This window comes from Cynocephalus volans, chromosome 12, assembly GCF_027409185.1.
Source record: "Cynocephalus volans isolate mCynVol1 chromosome 12, mCynVol1.pri, whole genome shotgun sequence".
Taxonomy (NCBI): domain Eukaryota; kingdom Metazoa; phylum Chordata; class Mammalia; order Dermoptera; family Cynocephalidae; genus Cynocephalus; species Cynocephalus volans.
Window position 1 is genome coordinate 92,971,839 of NC_084471.1, and position 23,393 is coordinate 92,995,231.

At 37.0% G+C, this 23,393-nt stretch overlaps 1 long non-coding RNA gene across 1 annotated transcript in view; it reads right to left on the bottom strand.

The window, feature by feature from the left end:
* LOC134391562 (uncharacterized) overlaps positions 1 to 13,584 on the bottom strand; it is a 243,809-nt gene extending 230,225 nt beyond the window's left edge. The window contains exon 1 of the long non-coding RNA XR_010025010.1: positions 13,498 to 13,584. This is a non-coding gene — a long non-coding RNA (uncharacterized LOC134391562). The remainder of the gene's footprint in view (positions 1 to 13,497) is intronic.
* Between the last annotated feature and the right edge of the window lie 9,809 nt (positions 13,585 to 23,393).

Sequence of the window (23,393 nt, forward strand, 5' to 3'; positions counted from 1 at the left end):
AGGAATGGAAATCATCATGTGGAAGGGATACCTGCACTCCCATGTTCATCACAGCTCTATTTACAATAGCCAAGAGTTGGAACCAACCTAAGTATCCATCGACAGATGACAATATGGTATACATACACAATGGAATACTACTGAGCCATAAAAAAGAATGAAATTCTTCCATTTGCAGCAACGTGGATGAGTCTGGAGAAAATTATGTTAAGTAAAATAAGCCAGACAAAGAAACAGAAATAGCACATGTTCTCACTCATTACTGGCTGCTAGGAATGAAGGAAGGGAGGGAGAGGGGTGGAGAGAAAGAGGGAAGAAGGAGGAATAAAGGAAAGAAAGAAAGAAAAGGCCACGACAATACATTGAACTTTCAGAAGGGAGAACAAACCTAAGGGTACTAGAGATGAGGGGGAGGGAAGGAGGGGGTTTGGGAAGTGAAAGTTCAGGCAAAGGGCACAAGGAAATATTACGATTTGTAAGAATGAATATGCTAATGATAAATTAAAGTAAAAAAAGTAAAACTTGAGATAGAGAAAATTTCTCTGTTGAAAAAAGAGAGAGAAAAAAAGGAAAAAAAGGAAAGGTCAGTGTAGTTGCTGCGATTGGGCTTAAAATTTTGTTTTTAGGCTTCCTGGCAGCTAAGAGAAAGTGGAAAATTTAAGAGCCTGTTACCTAACTTCACCAGTGGAATGATGACAGAACATTCTTCACAGAGACACTGTAAGAATACTCTGAAAAAATGCAGGTAAAGTGTGTGGCATAGTGCCTGGCACATGGGAAATACCTAAGGATGTTATCCGGTACTACTACGTGAAAGAAAAAGGTAACTGACCCTTCCCAAGGAAGACACAGTTAATGCTACCACCAAATCCTAAGAGAAATTTCCTACTTGGATCATTGTATTAGGGGCTCAAATAGGAGTGGTTTCCTTCAGCTTGACTGCAGTAGACTCGAATTACAAAGATAGTTTCCTCTTTCGGGGAATGCTCATTGCATTGGTGCCAGGCACAGTGCCTTGCACATAATAAATAGTCATGTTTAATTGATCTTGTTTCACAGTAATTATCTTCAATAAATATTCCTGGGTATCAAAGCCTTCCCTTTCTTTCTCCACAGTCTGTTCAAAGTCTGCAAACTTCCTGAGCTGTGGCCGATGCTCTCCTCCTCAACTCTGCCAACTACCTTTCAAGGAAAAAATAAATTCCCAGTCTCTGCCACTTAACGTTATGGAGCACATCAGCGGCTCCAGAGCCAAAAAAGGGAACAGAGTAGAATACAAATGATGTCTTCTCTATTGTCTCGCAAGTTGAAATTCTATCTTCCTAAAAAAAATCTGAGAATTTGAGTGAATCTCAACGTCCTGATTGCCCCCTTACCTCCCGTTCTCTTTACAACCAGGTTCAAACTTGCTGTCTCTGTATCCTGCTTACACTCTTACACGCACCGCAGTCGAGTTCTGTGCCCATCAGCTCTCCGCCGACACTGCTCTTGCTCTGCAAGGTCTCAAATGACTCCTAATTACCAAACATTATGGACAGTTCGATTTGTATATTTTTTGGCCACTCTCAAACGTATATTTTGGAATACATCCTCTTTCTTGAAATTCTCTTTTCTGTGACTTTTATGGTTCTTCTATTCCTGACGAGTCCTTAGTCTCCATCAAACCCTTAAACGTTGATATTCTCAGAAGTACCATCATTGGCCACTTTTACATTTTTTCTAGGAAAATCTGCACATATGCATTCTTCAGCTACACCCCTCTGCCCACAAAGCAATCCCTGGGCCCCCTAATCCACACCAGTAGAAAATGGACTATGAAAGCTTTGCACCCTCATGTACTCTGATGCAGCCATGAAGGAGAATGGAGTGAAAAAGAATGTGCCAAAAAACAAAGTCAGGAGTCACAGAGAACATGAACTAGGGAATTTTCCTCAGAAAACAAAGCCATGAGCTACCAGACAGACTAATCAAGAACCTCTTCTAATGACAGAGAAGAGGGTCTTCATAATTCCTGTCCAGCAGAATTTGATATTTGCTATAGATAGTAGCTTCTATGTATTTCTTATTTCCCTTTTTTCTAAATGGAAAATTTTATAGCAGTCATTCTACTCTTTCTCTACCATTATATTTTGAGTACTTCTGAGGCAAACAAGATGTCTTTTAGTTTATAAGTCACCAAACCACAAGAAGCTACATCTGGCCCTGAGGGAGAGGACCAGGCATCCCCAAAGATCAAGGACTTTGAGTCAAATGAGTAACTTGATGGAATTTGAGGGTGGTCTTCCTTCCGGGGGCGGGGAAGGAGGGGCGTGATGGTATTCTACGAGTGAACAGGAGTGTGTTCATGGATATTTGGGAGTTCAAAATGTTGTCTCCTGATACTCATTTTCAAAGGTGACAGAATCTCCAAGTTGGGGCACGTGGCTTCCCAGAATGGAGACTGCAGCTTCCTCTTCCCCTCTGCAGCCAGGTCTAGCCAATGATTAAATTCACATCAATGGGATGGTAAGCAGAGGTGTTTACATAGCAGCTTCTGGAAACCCTCCTGATGACACAGAGCACGTTTGCCCTCTGCTCTTTTTGCTTCCTTCCTCTAACCTGCTGCCTGGAACTTAGATGCCACCATCCACGACAAGGCAATAGGATACAAAGAACCTTTGTCCCTCACGTTATAGGGCACCATACAGTCCTCAAGTGCCAATCAAGATTTTTACGTGCAAGTAAAATAAACTTCTATCGTGTTTAAGACACTATTAATTGAAACTTTCTGCAGCTTAGGGTAAAACCTAGTCTATCACAGGTGTATGAAATGAAGAAAGTTTTTCGCTTGAGCAACTAGATGGACGGCAGAAACACCCACTTAAAAAACAAAAAGGACAGGTTTCAGTGAAGAGCAAAGGATTTTGGACATGTTGAGTGTGGGGTACCCATGAATATCCAAGTAGAAACACTACAAGCGTAGTTATATATAAGGTCTAGAGTTGGATATACAGTTTAGAGTTCAAAGGAAACTTCTCAGAAGAGGAATTTAGGCAAAAACAAAAAATATGGTAATCGGTAATATGCAAATGGTCCGTAAAACCTCAAGAAAGGGTAAGTCCATCCAAGGAATATAGAGTGTAGATGGGCATCCATGATATGAATTCAAAAACATTATTTCAAGCCTACAAATTTCTGTCATTTCTTGTATTCTGGTTTTCATTCTCATGGGTGAGTCAGTATACACAGTATCTGTGCTGAGCTAATCTCATATCAGATCTGACTCTGCCCCTTAGGAATAACCAGTGGAAAACAGTGTTCTAATAAAGTCAGTGGAAAATTCATAGACTTGCCCAAATCTTATTCATACTATTTATAGAAACACAACTAGAACAGTTAGTGTAAAATGGGCTTTTATGAATAGCCCCCATCCTTCCCAGTCGTAACCTGAAAAATCATAAAATGTCAGGATAGAAAGGGGCCTCAGATCCTTGTAAACCAACACACCACCCTAAATGTTACTACTACATGAACGTTACATATCATAAATATAAGTTACTTAACAAGAATCCTAAGTGAACAAATTTAAGGGCTATTCCTACAACATGTGTGAAAGAATAAGAATTTTTTTTAAAAATTTTTTTCCAAAAAATAACTTAGTAATTGCAAAAGTGTCCTTTCAAGTACTTCCCATGCAGTCTCAAGATAGATCTTTTCATCTCTAATAGTCACAAAAATTCACTGATATTCTGACAACAGCAAGGAGGTTTAGTTTAAATATTAGGAACCACCTTGTAATTGCAAGGTCATTCAAACACTGCAAGAGTTTACCAGAGGAGTTTATGGAATCTCCCTCAGAGGTTTTTAAGGATCAGTTAGACACTCATTTAAAGGAATTAGTTTAAGATAACTTGAATGTACTTCTTTGGCAGCAGAGAGCTGAACCACAAGATTGTTTTTCTATGACACTATTTCCTGGCTGGAAATTGAAGGTGGGAAAAGAAAATAGCAGTGAGCTTGAAGTTTGGGGTTTTATTATTTAAATCATTTCCTCATATTTAATGAGCTGCAAATTTCACCATTTATGGCATTTAAATATATTCAAGACTCTGGGATGTTTTTCATGCTCTTGCCAAATGGGATTTATTTAATTTCTGACTAATTTATACTTAGAATTTCTCTGAAACAGGCATAATACCATGATTCTGGCTCCAGCTATATAACTTCCAGTCAAGCGGAGAACCACAAGCCTTAGCTACCACAGCAGACTGACCTCTATTGTTCAAGGAAATCTTGGCTGGCACAGACACTCTTTGATACTTGAAACTAGTATTTGAAGTCATACAGAGAAGCCACCTCTATGGTTTGGAAGCAGTTAACTTTTCCAACCAAGAAATCTATGCAGTCAACTCCTGATTAATGGATTAATGAGGTGGATAAAAGTAATGACTGAATCCCAAATCATGAATAAAACAAAACTGCAAGCAAGCAACACTCTAAATTAATAATGAAAGAATATATATATATATATATATACATATTCATATATACATATATGTATATACACACACATATATATATACATATACAGTAAGGGGAAATTGACTCAGATTTATTCAGAATGCAGCCTTGGAAGTCAGTGCTCTCAAATGCAGAATTTACATGAGGGTGCTGGACTATGCTCTACATCCTTACTGTTTTTTCCTTAAGAAGAATCTGGATACAGAATTCTCTCTTAAGGGGTGCAGGGAAACAAGGTCACTTTAAATTTCCTTAGTCCCAACAATACCATAATTAAGCAACAGAGTAATTGGTGAGCAAATCATTAAATGTCTGGAACAGAACACTGCTTGCTGATGACCACTACCTGCGCTGCTCCTCTCGGTAACTCCAGCCCAAGACTACGGGAAGTGAAACAGACCATGTACCTGTGATTAGGGATGACTTGACGGCCGCCTCAGGTGGTTATGGGCTGTTGATTACAACATGTGGGCATTGTGGCCAAGGTATCATGGTCCTCTATGCTTTCCATCTGGAAAATGTTCCAAAAGCAAATAAAAAGTAACTTTTGGAGGTGGGAAGAGACTACATCTGGACAGTCTTCTTGTAGGAAGAAGGTATACAGGGAATAAGTGCATTGGGCCGGCTTACCTTAGACACAGCAAGAGGTGGATACGTTGGCATTGGCACATAAAAGCCTGTGATCAAGTCCCCTATTCTTCCATTTCCTGCCCATGTACCCTTGGGCAAGTCTTTTATTTTCCCTATGGCTCACCCTTCTCATTAAAAAGAAGAAAAAGAAAAAAAGAGAAAGATAAGGGACAGAAAGACAGAGAAGGAGAAGTCTGTGTGATACCCACCTTAAAGGATTGTCGTGAGGGTAAAAAACTTAATTATGCGACAGTTCTTTGGAAAGCACAGAATTCTATAGAAAACAAGCAGTTACTATCTTATTATTTGATTATCATTACTTGAGTAAGTTGATGCACTCCTAAGTACTGCCTAGCTCTGTCCCAAAATTTATCTGGAAGTTCGAAAAATAGAGCACTTTCTAATACAGAATAAAGATACAATAAATAAAAGACAAAGGGAGCTATATATTCACAACCCATAGGCCACATATGTAAAATGTGTGCCAAGTACAGACCAACACATAGTACTATCACTTATTATATATACATTATCACATATTTATCTGTAATTTGTCCACAATTTCTATGAAAATGTGAAGTATTTTTATAAAAACTGGATAACAAGAGGTTATACCAGATAATTTATGTCTTACTGTAGCCTAAAATATCTTCTCTTACTATGGGACTCTACTTTTCCTGTCCTGCTCTGTAAAGTAATTATCTCCTTCTCTGTGATTACCAAAAGAATGATTCATCTAATAACTGTCCTTTAAGGCCGACCTTGTGGCGCACTCGGGAGAGTGCAGTTCTGGGAGCGCAGCGACGCTCCCGCCGCGGGTTCGGATCCTATATAGGAATGGCCGGTGCGCTCACTGGCTGAGTACCGGTCACGAAAAAGACAAAAAAAATAAATAAATAACTGTCCTTTAATAATAATTTTTAAAAGAAATTAACATTTGTTATCCATCTATCATGAGCTAGGCACTTTACATATAACCCTATAGAGGCACTGGGGAAGCTTAATGCTTGTTGAGAAACTACCATGCTGCAGGCACTGTAATAGGCAAATTCCATACATTATCTCATTTAATTCTGATAGCAATAAAGAAAAAACCCTATTTTTCAGATGAGAAAGGTGAGCCTCCGTGAGATTAAGACTCACCCAAACTCACACAATGGGTTGCAAATTTGAGATTCCAATAAGTCAACTTTCTCATTCCAAACATATTTAAATATTAAATAGGTTGATTTGTATGGAAAAAATAAGGTTCACAAAATTATTCCTAGAACACACAACTATCTGTAGAACAACCATGTCAATAGATAGCAACTTGACTCTTTGCTGAGACCCAAATAATGACAGGTAAAATGAAAGTATGGCAGCAGTCCTAAAAGAAAGTTATCACATTTGACCTCATCTTTTTTATTTCTTTTATTTTTTTTATATTTATATTTTCCTTGGATTTGGTCTTATGGAGCATTTCTTAGGTTTTTGTCAGAGGTGATGCCTGTTCTTTCTTAGGCTAGTTATTTTGAGAGCTGAGAAAAAAAAAAAAAAAAAAAAAAACACTTGACAAGTAAAACCTTGATGAATTAAGGAATCTTCAAAACCCTTAGGCCCGCAATAATGCTATCAGTACCCAATCAATCAAAAAATTTTTATCTTATAACTGTGTTCTCAGCCTTAGCAAAATGTCATCTCCAAAGTAGACGAGGTATCCTCTTTTATCATTTTATTTCACCCTGAACTTTTCCTTCGTAGCTGTTTAATGTCTTTCTGCCTCATGGTCATCGTAAGCCAAGCTAAATAAGGATAGGTACTATGTAATTGCCTTATCGCCCACTCTGTTTCCAGGGTCTTCCACAGGCTTTGACACACACACTCAAAAGGCATCTGCTACATGAATGAATAAACTAATGGGTTCAGCAGTTGGCTATGCAATTTATGGTAGAGCATTTTGGTTAGTGTTTCATAGAGGGACAAAAACTCTTAGTGAATTTTAAGTATAAATGAAAGACCACCTGGCTTCCATACTCTAAAAATAACATTGTTGCACATGTTTTTGCTTTATCAGAATGTTTCCTATGGGTTTTCTGCCTATAAGATGATTAAAGCCAAACTTTCCAAACTAATCTCATCCAAAAATAAGAGAACAACCTGCCGTCACACCTGTGTCTTGCCATTTCTGCTCATTCCCAGAGCCATATTCACTTTCAAAGACAAGATCTGCCTTTGAGTTCTCAGGATTTTTTCCAAATTTATTTCTCAACAAGCAGCTATACCTGCCTGGTTTTATCTCCTGCCAGGTGTTAACTATTAGTATTTCAAATGCAACTCGCCTGCAAACTGGTAGAAAGTGGCCATCCTGAGACAAAGAATATGAAAACTACACAACATGAAAAACAAGAAAGCTAAATATTGGGGATAAACATTTGTCAGGTTATCATTTTCAGAGAGAGCTCTTAGAGGGAAAATAAACTTGTAAGCACCCTCTCCTTAGTTATTAGCATTATTTTAATTATTAAAAAAATTCAACTCTGTAAAAGTGGATGGGGGGTATTACACGCTTTTTTAACATTTGTTTGTACATATTGGTGGAGTACAGTGTGTTGTTTCAATATATGCATATACTGCACAATGATTCGTTAGGGTAGATAGCAGAGTTTTGTAGCCATTAATCTACCACTTCTCCTCCCCCCGCCCCCACACCTCTAGTAACCTCTAATATTCACCTCTAATTATTCTACTCTCTACTTCTGTTAGAACCTTTTTTTTTTTTTTCAAGATTCCACATATGAGTGACATCATGTGGTATTTGTCTTTTTGTGCCTGACTTACTTCACTTAACATGATGGTTTCTAGTTCCATCTATGTTGCTGCAAATGATATCATTTTTTTAATAGCTGAGTCGTATTCCATTGTGTGTACATACCACAGTTTTTTAACCTATTCATCCCTTGATGGCATTTAGGTTGATTCCACCCCTTGGCTATTGTGAATAGGGCTGTGATGAACAAGGAAGTGCATATCTTTTTGATATGTTGATTTCATTTCCTTTGGGGCAAGGATGTGGAGAAAAAGGAACAGTGCTGGTGGGAATGTGAATTGTACAGCCACTGTGGAAAACAGTATGGAGGTTCCTCAGAGAACTGAAAATAGATCTACCCTACGACCCAGCTTTCTCACTACTGGATATGTACCCGAAGGATTTTTTAATTAGGTTCATTTTTAAGTCTAGAATCACAGCAAACAGGGTGGTGAATGTACATATGAAAATCAGTATTTCTATTTTCAAAATGCTCATTTTCTATAACATCATCTTTGTTACCCTTTATATAAGATTGTCTTTTCTCAAATTTCTCTCATCATAGTTGACAGAATGCCTTCTCTGAAGCATCGTTTGCAGGCTAAGCTTTTCTCTCCTAAAATGATCCTCTATTTTTTCCTAAACTTGTTTCTGTAAATGAATCTCTGTGGTAATAACTCATTCAGAAGTTTTCACCCAGTGAGATTTACTGCCTCTGTTTTAAATGGCAACACATTACTTTTACTTGCATGGACAGACTAACTAATGGTCTATGAAGCATATTTTCATATGAATTGAAGATATAAAAAGTGAATTGCCTTTTTGTATAATCTTTGGCCCGTGGCTCTGAAAAGTTTTCTCAATGTGTTTTGGTAAGACATGCTCAGCTAGTGTTCTCCTTTCTTAAGAATTTTCTTCTGATGTATTTCGACTTCTTTTTTCATGGGGCAATGGCATCATTTCTCTTTAATGGGCACTGGCAAACCTTATTATGAAGATGAAACTTTCCCTCTAGAACTTTCAAAGATTTGTCAAGGTACCAATTTCCAGGTTGAAATTTCTCCTCTATCAGTGGTTAAATAATATTATCAGAGCCCGCCTGCGGTGGCAGGCAGCAGCAGCAGCCAGCGGAACCATGCAGCCAGACACAGCCCCTTGCCCCACCTCGGACCCAGGTAGGTGGAGAGTGCCAGGCCCCACCCCCATGCCCTGAACCAGTGCCACCCAGGTGAGCCTACCACCAGCGGCTGGCTGGCAGCAACAGCAGCCAGCAGAACTGCGTGGCTGGATGCAACCCCTCGCCCTGCCTCAGACCCAGAGGGGGAGCACTAACCTACAGGTCCAACCTGCGGAGTTTGGCCCAGCAGAACCCCACAGTGCTAGAGGCTCCTTCTATGACCACAGAGTCTGGAACAGGAACCAGGTTGGTTTAACATAACCACCACCACACCTACTGTCAAGCAAAGTCAATTCACCCCCATAGTAGCAACCAGGGCCACTCTACAGCCAACTTCAGTGTAATAGAAGAGGCAAACCCTCTACCAAATGACCAAGCAACAGCAAAAAAATACTAGAAGTACAAACAAGAAGAAATGATACCACCAAAAGGATACAGTAATGCTCCAAAGTCAGACTCCATGGAACAGGGAATCCTTGAAATGTCTGAAAAACAATTTTGAGCAATGATCTTAAGAAAAGTTGAAGAAATAAAGGAAGACTCAATTAGAGAACGCAATGAAACAGGAAAAAATATCCAGAATATGAAGGAGGAAATCTACAATGAGATTAATACCTTAAAAAAAGATTGTAGCAGAACTTCTAGAAATGAAAGACTCACTCAATGAAATAAAAAACACAAATAGCCAAAGCAATCCTGAGCAAAAAAAAAGAAGCCAGAGGCATAACTCTACCTGACTTCAAATTATACTACAAAGCTGTTGTAACCAAAACAGGATGGTACTGATATAAAAATAGACATTCAGACCAGTGGTGTAGAATAGAGAACCCAGAAATCATTCCTCAGGCTTATAGCCATCTGATATTAGACAAAGGCAACAAAAATCTACATTGGGGAAAAGCTTGCCTCTTCAATAAATGGTGCTAGGAAAACTGGATATCCACATGCAGAAGAATGAAACTAGATATGCATCTCTCACCATACACTAAAATCAACTCAAAATGGATTAAAGACTTAACTATAAGACCTGAAACTATGAAGCTCCTAAAAGAAAATGCAGGGGAAACTCTTCGGGAAGTAGGACTGGGCAAAGATTTTATAAATATGACCCCAAAATCACAGGCAACAAAAGGAAAAATAAACAAATGGGACTATATCAAACTAAAAAGTTTCTGCACAGCAAAGGAAACCATCAACAGAGTGAAATGACAATCTACAGAGGGGGAGAAAATTTTTGCTCTCTACGCATCTGATAAAGAAGTTAATATCCAGAATATACATAGAACTCAAGCAATTATACAGCAAAAAAATAAATGACCCAATTAAAAATTGGGCAAAGGACTTGAATAGACATTTTTCAAAGGAAGACACACAAATAGCCAAAAGATACATGAAAAAATGCTCACAATCACTAGTCATCAGGGAAATGCAAATTAAAACCACATTGAGATACCACCTCCAGTTAGACTGGCTATTATCAAAAAGACGGTGAATAACGAATGCTGGCAAGGGTGTGGAGAGAAGGGAACACTACTACACTGTTGGTGGGACTGTAAATTAGTACAACCACTATGGAAAACAATATGGATGTCTCTCAAACCACTACAGATAGATCTTCCATACGATCCAACAATCCCTCTTCTGGGTATATATCCAGAGGAATGGAAATCATCATGTCAGAGAGATACCTGCACTCCCATGTTTATTGCAACTCTATTTACAACAGCCAAGATATGGAACCAACCTAAATATCCATCAATAGATGATTGGATAAGGAAACTGTAGTATATATAAACTATGGAAAACTACTCTGCCATAAAAAAGAATGAAATACTCCCATTTGCAACAACATGGATGAACCTGGAGAAACTTATGTTGAGTGAAACAAGCAAAGCACAGAGGGATAAATACTGCATGTTTTCACTCTTATGTGGGAGCTAAGAGAGAAAGGAAGGAAGGAAAGAAAGACCACAGTAGTGCCATGGTCTGACAGAGGGAGGGGACATTCCTAGGGCTACAAATTGCAGTGACGGGGAGAGGGGGAGGGAGGTTGGGGATAATTGGGTGGGGACAAGGGGTACAAAAGTAATTTCTGGTAATGGGTATGCCCCCAGCATGAATCTGGCCATCACATCATGGGCAGGAAGGGTGACAATTAGCTTTGTATCTCATGAATATTCTTAATTAATTAATTAAGTGTTTTGATTTTCACATTTCTCTAGAAAAACCTAAAAGTAATTCCTCAATAATGGGATGGGACAGACTCTTGAAATATTTCAGAGATCTCTGGCAAGTACAATATTGTTTACTCAGTAAACAAGGTTATTATGTCCTAATTATAAAATTAAAATGTGACATAAATCAATTTACTGTAGTTTTCATCTTTCTCTTGGAGTCAGGCCCAATAAAAAAATAAAACTAAATATAAAACTCAACAACAGTAAAAATAAATAAATAAATAATATTATCATCATTATACTTCTATTCTTTAATAATGACAATAAAAACTTTATTTCTATTTGCTTTTCTCTTTTACACTATTGCTATGAAATATATCACCTATGTAAAAGTGTATTAATTGTTTGTTTTTATTTCAAAGAGAAATAATAAGATGATCGCCCTTGCACCCGCCCACCACCCCCAGTAACTACTACTATAAACTTAATCATTATCAAATTTAATTTAATTATTATTAAATTTAATTTAATTGTTATTAAATTTAATTTAATTGTTATTATTAAATTAAATTAGATTATTATTAAATTAAATTTAATTATTATTAAATTAAATTTAATTGTTATTAAATTTAATTTAATTGTTATTAAATTTAATTTAATTGTTATTAAATTTAATTTAATTATTATTAAATTTAATTTAATTATTCCCTTGCTTTCTTTATAGGTTTGCCACATATTTGTGAATCCATTAAGAAACAGTTTTGTCTCTTTTAGAACTTCATAAGAATGGGATCATACTTTACGAATTCTTCTGTAATTTGTCTCTTTTCCTGCACATAATGTTTTTGAAATTTAAGCATACTAATATATGTAGCTGAGCTCATTAATTTTCACTGCTGTATAATATTCCAGTGTATGAACATACTGCAATTTATTTATCCAAGTTTTTAATTCTTGCCAAATTCGCAACAGTAAAATATCTCAATAAATAGCATGTCCTTGATGGTTAATGAGCTTGAGCATGGATGGTTATGAGCTATCAGCATTTCTTTTTCTGCAAAATTCCTAATGATTTTGCCTGGTTTTTTTTAACTTTTTTCATCTTTTTATTGGTTTGTTACTGTATCTACTATCAGTTATTGCTATATTCATTCACTTTTTACTTTATTTCAACAAACAGGAATTCTTGATTTTACTGTGATTGGATTTATATATCTTTTCCCTTATGATTTATACATTTTATGTCTTGTTTAAGAAATTTCTCCTACCTTGAGATCATAATGATATTCTCCTATATCATGCCCTCTAAAATTTTATGCTTTTTTTGCCTTCACATTTAATTCTTTAGTCTACTATGTTTTGTGTATGAGGTGATTTGGGGCGCTAGTATTTTAGGTTTAACATTTAGCCCCCCACAATTAACAGAAAAGTCCACCCTTTCCCCACTGATATGCAATGGCACTACGTCTATATCGAGGGCACATATAAGCACCCTTCCATTTCTGAGTTCTCTGTTCTGGTTATGTGCCATTACAACACTGTACCAATGCCACATTGTCATAATCCCTATAACTTCATAATTATGAGAATTTTAATTTCTCCACATTAGTAATGTCTTGAAATCTGGTATAATAAATCCACATCTTCCTGTATTTCTTCATTAGTGTCCTATTATTGGCTCTTTGTTCCTACATATGAGTTTTAGAATCATTTCCAAAACCCTTTTGGGATTTTTATTGAGCTTGCATGAAATTTACAGATAAATATGTGAGCCTGGCAACGTCATAATACTGAATCTTTCACTCTGTACATGGTATGTCTTTCCATGTGTTTAAGTAGTTTGACTGTCTTTAAGTAAAGTTCATGATTTTTTCACACAGAGCTTACACATTTTTTGTTAGATTTATTCATAGGAATTTAACTTTTGCTAATATTACAAATGACAAATGTATACGACTGATGTTATTTAGAAGTACAATTGGCTTTTTAAAATAAAATTTCCACTGAAGTATAACAAACATACAGAAAAAAAACACAAATCATAACTGTACAACCCAGTGAATTATCACAAAGTAAACTTGCTCACGTGACTACCACACACATAAAATTAGGCCACTAACAAGCCCTCAAGAAACACCCAGTACCAAAACCACTATTAACTTCCTCCCCTGTAGAGCTAGGGCTAGGGTCTGGAGCTCACAGACCCCTCAAGCCCATTCACAAACCGTTACACGCAGGTCTACAGCTAGGTAACAGGAAAAAGGTCCTTGGAGCTGTGGTTGAAGAAAGAATAGTCTTTATTCAGCACACACGCATCTAAGAGCTTGGAAGTCCAAAGAGAAACTGAGCAGCTGCCAGCAAAGTAAACATGCTCTATTTTAAGACATGAGCTCTGGTTACCAGCAGTTCAGAGCTGCTGCTCCACACACTGAAGAAAAAACACAAGAATAGCAACAAGCTGAAAGTACCAAGGTGTGCATGCACACTAACTCCACCCCCACACAACTTTTTACAAAGAATGTGCTGCACCACTCCCAACTGGATCTGAGGTGAGGAGGCCTGACTAAACTACTCTATTTTCCTCACATCCCCCAAGACAACCACTTTCTATCACCAATTTTGTCACCATTACTTTTGCTTGGTTCTCTATGTCATATAAGTAGAATTATACATTATATATTATTTTGTGCATCTGCTTTCTCTCAACCATTATGTTTGTGAGATTCATCCATGTTATTGCATGTAGCTATGGTTGATTCATTTTAAATTTTTATAGTATTACATCATGTGAATGTGTGAATATAATACATTTATCCATTCTCCTGAGAGAAATATTTAAATAATTTCCAGGTTTTGGTTATTACAGATAAAACTGCTATGAATATTCCTGTATACGTCTTTTGGTAAAAGTATATGTACGTATTTATGTTGGCTGTTATAAATGAAGCTGCCTTGAACATTTTTGTATGTGTCTTTGGTGATCGTAAGCACCTGTGAGTAGAGCTGCTGAGTCATAGGGAGACAGGAGGTGCTCTGGTTCCCTAGGCTCCGTTTCAGGACACATCTCTGGGTTTCAAGCCATTTTCCAAAGTCTCAGGCCCCTCCTCTAGGCCCTCCCCTGGAGGAAAGCTACTGTTGCCAGTTAGACCTATTTTCAGCACCAACACAGGAAAAATGAGACCACAAGGGACTAGCTCATGCAAATCTAGTGGCTGGGCATAATCAGTAGAGAATGCTTACATAACCGTGGTGGTTGAATGACCTTCCACTAGAGGTGGTAGAAAGCACATACGCCTGGTGCATGAGATAGGGTTTGACCAATGAACATGCTCCAAGAAGGGACCAATTGAGCATGTGCAAGATTACGTTATATAGCTAGGAACCACCCCCTTAATTGAATATTCATTAAATAGAAAAACTATAAAAGCCAAATCCCAACAGAAGGCAGGGGCTGTTCTCACTCTCCAGGAACAAGCTGGCACTCTGCCTACGGAGTATGTACTTCTTTCTTTTTGAATCAAACTTACTTTCAGCAAGCAGCTGCTCACTCTCTTGAGCCAGGCTGCACTCTGTACTGAACTTTAAGCGTGCATTTCTTACTTTTGTATTAAACTTGGTGTGGGCCCTGCTCAGTCTCTGGAGCTATGCTGCACTCTCTGTGAAACCTGTATCTCTGATTCGCTAAATTACACTTGTTCTCACTTTCTACTGTGACTCTGCTGTTGAATTCTTTCCTGTGTCAGAGTCAAGAACCTAGTAAGAGAACAGGTTGGATTGAGGCCGACTATCAGGCTCCCTAGACCCTACCTTCAACATCAATAGAGTACATTCATGTTTGTCTTTAGTGAATAGTGCCAGTTTTCCAAAACAGGTGCAAAATTTTACACTCTCACTATCAGGGTTAGAGAGTTCCACTTGTTCTGCATACTCTTAATACTTGTAACCATTTAACCATTTAATCTCCTTTTAACCGTTCTGGTGAATGTTTTCTGGTTCACTATTGTGATTTTAACATGCCATTTCCTTGATCACTAATAAATGGGAACACCTTTTTCATTTATCAACTAGTCAGATATCCTATTTTTTAAAGTGCTTGTTCAAGTCAATTGCCCATTTCTTCTATTACGTTGCCTTTGTCTTACTGATCTGTAGGAGTTCTTAATGTTCTGGCCACGTGCCCTGTCCACGTGTGCATTGCTGATACCTCCTCCCACCCTGTGCTTGTCTCGTTGCTTATTAAATATCTTCTGGTGAACAGAAGTTCTTAATTTTAATGTTAGACAATTTACTAATACTTTCCTTTATAGCAAGCACTTTTTATGTCCCTTTTCAGAAATCTCTCTCCAAGATCATGAAGATATTCTCCAATGTTACCTTCCAGAAATGTTATTTTCCCATTTACACTTAGAACTAGATTCTACCTAAAACTGACTTTTGGGTGGCATGTGAAGTAAGACTTAAGTTGTACTTTTTACCATATGGTTATATAATTAATTCAGAACCATTTATTTTTAAAATTGCCATATTTCTACTCCTCCGCAGTGTCACATTTGCTGTAAATTAGAGGTGGGTCAGTTTGTGAAATTTGTGTTTTGTTCCACTGATCTATTTGCCTAGCTTTATATAAATAATACACCAATTAATTGATTAACTAGTTAATTAAGGATTAAAATCAATCTTATCCATTAGTGTAAGTCTTCCAACTTTGTTGTCTTCCTTCAAGATTATCTTATATTTTTGTATAAATTTTATAAACAGCCTATCAATTTATACACAACACACACACATACAACTTTGTGAGAATTTTTATTTAAATTGGACTACATCTATGGATTCATTTGAGTAGAAGTAATACATTCACAACAGAGAGTCTTCTAAGCCATGAACTTGTTATAACCCTTCCTCTATTTAGATCTTCTTTAATTTTTCTCTAAAAATGTTTTACACTTTTCTGTGAAAAGCGCCTGCATTTCTTTCATTAGATTTATTCCTAGGTATTTTTTGTTATTATAAATGGTATGTTTTAAAATTTCATTTTCTAATTGTTGCTGATATTTAGAAACACATTGATTTTTTTGTGTATGATGACCTTATTTGAATGGCTTTCTTAAATCCACTTATTAATTCTAATCGCTTATTTGTAGCTTGTTTTGAATATCTTATGAATACAGTTAAGTCATCTGTGAAAACTGACAGTTGAATTTTTTTCTAATCCTTAAGCCTTTTCTTTCTTTTTCTTGCCTTATTTGCTGTAATTGTTTTGTTTTTTTTTTAGTTTTGCCTAAGAAACATGCCAAAATGGAAAAAACAAACAGAAAATATTTAAACAGCAAGCTTTCTGTTATCAAGTTCTCTGTCCAAGCCTCCTTTTGTCCACCCTTCCCTCTAGTCCGAATTGCAGATGTCCAACCAGACCACTCTATTAACATATTTCAAGCATTCCTTCTCAGCCAGGTTCTTACTGATTCATACACACCACTCACTTCAACAGCTCCTTCCCTGCAATCTAGACTTCTCTACCGCTTCAGCTTTCTGCTATATCCACCAGCAAGTCCAATGTTACTAAGAGCTAATATTTTTCGCTCGTTTATGAAATACACGGCATTGTGGTCCGTTCTACATATTTAATCCTCATAACAAACTAATGAAGCTGATACTATTATTATTTTTAATATCTTTGTGGTCTTTTTATAATACAGGGAGTACATTTTTCTACTATATTAAGAAAAATAAGAAAAACTTGTAAAATAAATGTTTGTTGAATGAAGACTTGATTGGAAAAATGTATACATTCCCGTAAATGCATATACATATACACTTATTTATCTAGAGTGCAAAGAAAACATATGGAAGTAGAAAGACAAGTAGAAAGTTTTGCATCACTCAAGAATAAAGTTTGTTTTAAATATGCGTAAATTAAATATTATCTTAACTTTGCCATATGAATAGTTTTCTGGAAGAAGTTATATTAAGGTCACAAACACATAGCAGGTAAGATTTTTTAAAAACAGATAAAGACTCTATTTGGAGCTCTGTCAAACTGTGATTGAGTAAATTTGAAAAAAGCATTGGCTTTAATTTTTCCAATTATAACATAATAACCTTGCCACCTACCTTAAAGAATTATGTAAGTTAATGTAATAAAATAATTTGAGTTCCTTCAAAATAGATTCTCTAAGGTGTTTCACACTGTTCTCTTAACTTAGGATCTCTTTATTTTAAAAAATAAAATATAAGAAGGGAACAAAAGACAAATGTAGTTTATATTCTAACCACTCACTCTTTAAAAAATGGTTATTTTTTAGACCAATGGAACAGAATAGAGAGCCAGAAATAACCCATGCACTTACAGCCAACTGATCTTCAACAAAGGTGTCAGGAATAAACATTAGATAAAAGACAGTGTCTTCAGTAAATGGTGCAGGGTTAACTGGATATACACATGCAGAAGATTGAAATTAGACCCCTATCTTTCACCACACACAAAAATCAACACAAAATGCATTAAAGACCTAAATTTAAGACCTGAAACTATGAAACTACTAGAAGAAAACATAGGGGAAATGCTACATGAAATGGGAATAGGCACACTTTTTTGAGTGAGATTACAAAGGCACAGGCAACTAAAGCAAAAATGCACAAATGGGACTACATCAAATGAAAAAGCTCCTGCAGAGCCAAGGACACTGTCAACAAAGTGAAGAGACAACCTACAGAATGGGAGAAAGTGTTTGCCAACCACACATCAGTCAAGGGGCTAATATTCAGAATATGTAAGGAATTCAAACAAGTCAACAGCAAAAAAAAAAAAAAAAAAAAAAAAAAAACAGTTAAAAAATGGGCAAAGGACCCGAACAGACATTTCTTTAAAGAAGACATACAATTAGCCAACAGGCACATAAAAAATGCTCAACATCACTAATCATCAGGGAAATGCAAATTAACAGCACAATGAGATACCATCTCATCCCAGTTAGAATGTCTATTAACAAGACAGAAAATAAATGCTGGCGAGGATGTTGAGAAAAGGGAACCCTCCTGCATTGTTGGTGAGAATGTGTATTGGTACAGCCATTGTGAGCAACAGTATGGCGTTTCCTCAGAGAACTAAAACTAGATGTACCTTACAATCAAACTATCCCACTCCTGGGTATATACCCAAAGGAAACAAAACCAATATATCAGAAAGACACCTGCACCCCCATGTTCATCACAGCACTATTCACAATAGTCAAGAGATGGAATCAACCTGAATGCCATTGAGGGATGGATGGATTAAAAACTATGGTATGTATACACAATGGAACACTATTCAGCTACAAAAAGAAATGTCATCTTATCATTTGTAGCAACATGGATGGAACTGGAAACCATGATGTTAAGTGAAGTAAGTCAGGCACAGAAAAACAAATACTGTATGATCTCACTCGTATGGGGAGTATGTATAAAAAAGAAAAAAAAGTGGTTCTCAGAGAAGTAGAGGTAGAATAATGGTTACCAGAGGACAGGAGGGAAGGGGGGATACAGGTGAGAAAAAATAGTGGACTGAAGGGTAAAAAACTATACTATGTCCACTAAGTGAATCATTGTGCAGTATTTGCATGACACAACACACTGTTCCCCACAAATATGTGCAAGTAAATGTTAGAATTTTTTAAAAATTTAACAAAAATGTGACATGTTGTACACAATATATATATATACACAATTTTTGTCAATGTAAACAAATTTTTTTAAATTTTACTTCTCAAAATACATTGTAGTTGATTTTCATGCCCCTTTACCCGCTCCGCTCCACCCCTTCCCCTCCCCCCCCAACATGGTATCTGTTCACTTGACTTAAATAGTTCAAGGAAGTTTTGTTGTTATTCTGTCTTCTTCCCCCCACTGCCACCCTTTATTAAACAAATTTTTAAATGGTTATTTTTTGATGCATGTCTCTACATCATAATCTATTTCTGCCATTTCTTGAAAAATAGCATCAAAGAATTAGAAGTGCTTGCCCTTTGACCCAGTTATTCTGCTCTTGTGAATTATGCTTAACACAACACATAGCCAAAATGCATGTATCAAAAAAGTATTATACACATATGTTTAATTGCAGCCTTAAAGTATAGGAAAAAAACTGAGCCAATAATAAGAGAATGTTTAAATTGTGATTTAACTACATGATGAAACATCATATATAAACATTAAAATACATATGTTTAAAAATCTAATGTGTTTTAATATATTTAATTTTGCAATTACAAAGAGAAGGGCTTATTTTATAAAGTTAAGTGAGAAAAAAAAGACAATGAAATTGTTTATATACTCTGAGTTCAACTGTACCAAAAAAAAGGATTAAAATGAAAAACATTAAAAAATCTTTGTCTTAGAATGGCTAAGTTATAATTATACTATCCTTTTTAAAATTTTTCCAATTTTCTATAGCGAATTTTAATATTGTGTTTATAATGGAGAAATCTGGAAGTCATATTTTAGAAAAAAAATGTTTCAGGATACATTTTAAGTTCAATGGATTGAGTTTACCAAGATACCAAAGCAAAGTGATGCATGAAATTCTGGTTCAAACACATGGACACTACCATCAGACTCATTAGAACTTAAATTCTAGTCAACTGGGAGTAGAATTAGTATTGTGAGGTCCCATGTTCCAGCACTACAAAAAACTGCAAAAGAGCACTTAGTCACTTTGTATACCCCAGCACCATTGCTATCCACATATTTGTTTAATACCTGATGACTGAGCATTTTTCTGCAGCTTGCGGTACATAATGTAGGCAAAGGTCAGACGTCTGGTTCATCTGGTGCACAGTTCTGTTTCCCTAAATTAGCCTCATGGGCAATTGCTTACCAACTTCATGACAGTGAGCTAAATTATTTACCTTTCTAAAGTTTACAAATAAATCATCTTAGTGCTGAGACCACTAATAAATTTGTTTTGCAGAATAAAATTGTGTTAACCAACCACAGTAGCTGAGTAAGTTTCTGAGAACTTCTCTGTTTTCGCTCTTTTACTCCATGTTTTGTTGACCATAGGAGCAGCTTTGCCCATCACAAGAGCCGTAAGCCTCCCACGGAATTCCCTCTCGCTTCAAGCAAGCTTTGTTCACCAGATTGAGGTCTTCGTACAAATGCTTGCACTCTGACCTCAGCGAACGGGAAAGACTTGGAAAACTGACATGGACATTAACACTGTGTGTTTTGTGGTGGCCCCCAAATTGCACCCATGAGAGCCCTGTTCCGAGACAGAGGATAGTCTTATAGGAAAAAGCAGGGGCTATGGTGTCAAAGAACTTTGGGTCTAAATCTTGGACCAGCATATATTTGTCCTGCCACCTTGGGCAAGTTTCTTCATCTCTAGACCTTAGTTTCCTTATCTGCAAAACAAGGATCACAATTCTTAACCTTTTTGAGTTTGTAGGAAGATTTTTTGAGATAATGTAGGTAAAATGTTTAGTGTGATATTTGATATTAATATTCACAAGATGGAGGTGAAAATGAATGCACAGGTGTTAAAATAAACGTTTCAGCTGGGACCTCCCTAAAATGAGGAGCTAGAACAAGGTGCGAAATTATTCCAAAAAAAATCTGAGAACCAGAGAGCGAGTCTACACAGAAAGTACATGAAGACTGGAAGTTGAAGTTTAGGAAAGAGGGTATTTGTTGCATTCTTTTTAGCACCTGGAAGATATTATTTTGACTATTTTTTTCCTAGTTAGTATTATTGGAATGTAACACAAGAAAGCTGTAAAACACGAATTTTAAATGCAATGAATTATCACTAAGTAAATACCCATATAGCTCCCACTTGGGTCAAAAAATATGACATTGCCAGCCCACAGAAACCCAGAGTGGGATTTTTTAAAAGAAGGTTTTCCAGAGAATGGCCCTACCCTTCATCTAAAGACAGAAAATGGTAATTTTAAGAAGAGGCAATGTCCCCTGATGCCGGGAACATAGAAGCAAAAAGCTGACTAAAGTACCCTATGTAGAAAATTGACTGTCTTCTGGGAATTTAGCAGCGTGAAGAACACAAGAGTGTGGAATATGAGTATTTCTCTTGGACCAGGTGGGGTCTTGCGTGGGAGAGAACGCTGCGTGGAGAATTTTAGATACTAACAGTGCCTGCAAGAAAAAGGAACGAGCATCAACACAAAGGGGGAGGACTTTTATTCCTTGGAGAGATGGAAGAAGTAAGCAACTAAATAGAAATGCATTTCCCCAAGTCTGAGGACTCACAATGTGGGGCTCATCTCTAAAGAACCTACACGTGCGCCGTCACAAGGAAGAATCGGCTGTAATGTCTGCCATGTCCAGAGCATGTCGGCATCACCTCCACGATACCAGTCAAGCAGAATTTTCTGCCCGTGTATTGTCCTTCCTCCCACCCACCAACATGGGAGAGGTCAGAAATAAGGCAGCAAGTAAAAAGAGAAGGAAGTGAACCTAAATGGGCATGGGAGTGAAAGCCCATCGTGGAGCCAATGAAAAACTGTTCTGAGGACACAGGGCTCCCAGCATGTAGCAGGCTTGGGCTGCAGGAGGAAAAGGAGCTTCAACTTAAAACCAAGTTGCGCATTTTAATGAAAATTGATGGCTCTTACACGGGACTAGATATTTTACTTTTTGGATTCAGACTCATTGAGTTACTTAAGATTGTCCAGAAAATTCACTCGATTGCACACATTTTTAGGGGCAAGAACCAGTTCCTTGGATTGAATTGTGTTCCCCAAAGTCCATGTATTAGAAACTTAACCCTAGCTGTGACAGTGTTAAGAGGGTGGAAAATCCTATTATACTAATTGAAAGGTGGGACCTTAAAGAGGTGATTAGATTGTGAGGACCATGCCCAAGTAAATGGATGAACCCATTGATGGTATAATGGTGGTCGTGGACGTGGTTTTGAGGGCTTTAAAAATAGAAGGAATGAGGAACTATCTCCCTCTGCTCCACCATCCTGCCATGTGAGACCCCTGCATCACTGTCACCACCACAAAGGCCTTCACTAGATGTGTTCCTGGACTTTGGACTTCCCAGACTCCAAAACTGTAAGCAGTAAGTTTTGTTTTCTAACAAATTGCCCTGTTCCAGATATTTTGTTATAAGCAACAGACTAATACAAGCAGCTTCACTGAATAAATGTAAAGGAACAATGAAATAGAAAAAGAAGTTAGATCATCATTCAGTTCATATGCGTTCAATATACTGGGTGTATCATTTGTCTTGTCATCACGGCAGGGTTTAAGAGAGGTAGAGGAAAGAGTCACATCATGTCCAACTCTGGAAGCCTTTGCTGTGATTCAGACCTCCAAGCCCACCAGCAGACTAGACAATTACACAAGCTTATCTTCCCTGGTGAAGAAGCTAGCCTGGAATATAATTCTTTAAGCATTTTTTTTAAATAGTGTTACCTATTTCAGTGGAGTAAGTAGAGAAAACATCCTCATGCCTCCATGTTGTTCACTTGAACACGAGGACACTGCATGACATATGTACAGCAATAATGAGGGAGAACACCTGTGGACCAAGTCTTCAGGTTACTGCTCAGACTCAGAGCACATCCATCTGCTCTTTGCTTTGATGCACTGATGGCCGGAACTTCACTATGCAACCTGAATGAAGCACACAATGAAAAAATTCACCCAAGAAAGTGTCTTTCTGGAATTTGATTTTGCTTGCACTTATAGTGATTCTTGAAACACTGCATCATATCAAAAAGCAGGATTGCTCACATAAATGAAAAGTCATTCAAAAATAATCAAAAATGTAACTTTCTTCATTTGTTTACAGCCTGCAGAGTAAAATTCGAAACTTGGTGATTGTAAGAGAAGGGACAAACTACCAGAAATATGCTGTCAATTAACTCCCATAAGCAGAAGGAGATCAAAATAGAGTTCTTAAATATCAATGCTGGTAGCTTGCCTGTATTTAATAGAGCTTTACAGTTCTAGAACTTAAAAACTGAATAAATTTTTAAAATTTATCCTCCAGATCTTTGTATACTGACCAATTAATTAAAATTTAATATTGCCATAGCTATAAGCCTTTAGCAAGTTCTGTTCTCAACCTAACACTTTGTGTACCTGTCTTCATTCAGGAGACTTAGCCCAGAATT